The following is a 1412-nucleotide window of genomic DNA, read 5'->3' on the forward strand; positions in this document are numbered from 1 at the left end:
AGCACTCAATAAATACAATTGAATGAATGAATGAATGAATGAATGAGCCTAGAACAGCTCTTGCCACATAGTAACTGCAAAACAAATACTATATTATGTAGCCATTCATGTATTGATGATTCGCTCATTTTAGCTATTACCAGTTGTACCTATGGAATACCTCTGTCCTCCATTAGATTAGATTAGGCGGGGACCCACTGTTGGGTAGGGACTGTCTCTATGTGTTGCCAATTTGTACTTCCCAAGCGCTTAGTACAGTGCTCTGCACATAGTAAGCGCTCAATAAATACGATTGATTGATTGATTGATTGATTGACCACATCTTCTACCCACTGTTGGGTAGGGACTGTCTCTATATGTTGCCAACTTGTACTTCCCAAGCGCTTAGTACAGTGCTCTGCACACAGTAAGCGCTCAATAAATATGATTGATTGATTGATTGTACTCTCTCAAGTGCTTAGGATAGTGTTCTGCCCACAGCAGGAGCCTGATCAAAACTGATGATTCAGTTGGTAAACTTCTGTCAGATTATCAAGACTTTCTGAGTTCACCTTCAAAACTCTCATGCAGGGACAGGGCTGCTAATTGGCTAATTCAGGCTAATTATTTGAATGAAGTAAATGACTTGGGTTAGGAAAAAAAAATATATGGGCGTGGAATTATCCACCTTTGGTGGTATGGTGACAAAATGTCAGCAACCCAGAGAGCTGGCCATTGATCTTCTGCCTTCAATCAATCAGTGGTTTTTATTGAATGCTTAACATATGCAGAGCACTGTACTAAGCACTTGGGAGAAGATAAAAGAGTAAAAAGGCACAATCCCTGCCCTAGTAGAGTTTACAGTCTAGTGGGGGGTGACAGACTCTCAAATAAATTACACCTTGGGGAAGCAGCAGAGAATAAGAATATGGCAGTACTTTCGCGAAGGACCTCACCATCCCAAACAGAGAGGCAACATCGCCTAGTGGACAGAACACTGGCCTGGGAGTCAGAGGAGCTGGGCTCTAATCCCAGCTCTGCCAGTTACCAGCTAAGTGACCCTGGGCACCCCTCTCAGGATCACACCTGGAGAGTTTCCAGTACCCTACCAGTCTTGGCTATGGAATGGAGAGTCAAGCAGAGGCCTACCCATTCCAATCCTAGTTTGGGCAGTGGCTAGCGAGTGGAAGGCAATCTGCTACAAATCAAAACTCACCTGTTCTGGGCAGCAGTGGCATGGGAGAGAGTCGAGGATGGAGGCTCAAACTGACTGCGCGGAAGGAGGCAATGGTCAACAATTTCTGAATTTTTACCAAGAAAACGATTGCAGATGGAGAGTGGGGCATTCTAGGAGAGATGTGTCCATAGACTCATTATGGATCAGAGGCGACGACAGCGTAAGACAAGACAAGACCTTGGGCAAGTCGCTTAAC

General features: G+C 44.7%; 1 non-coding gene across 1 annotated transcript; it reads left to right on the top strand.

Moving 5' to 3' along the window:
* The first annotated feature begins 1047 nt into the window (after positions 1-1047).
* Positions 1048-1185, top strand: LOC119948323. Its single transcript, XR_005456727.1, has one exon. It is a non-coding gene; the product is annotated as a small nucleolar RNA SNORA7 (small nucleolar RNA).
* The last annotated feature ends 227 nt before the right edge of the window (positions 1186-1412 follow it).

Source organism: Tachyglossus aculeatus, chromosome X4 (genome assembly GCF_015852505.1).
Source record: "Tachyglossus aculeatus isolate mTacAcu1 chromosome X4, mTacAcu1.pri, whole genome shotgun sequence".
Classification (NCBI taxonomy): domain Eukaryota; kingdom Metazoa; phylum Chordata; class Mammalia; order Monotremata; family Tachyglossidae; genus Tachyglossus; species Tachyglossus aculeatus.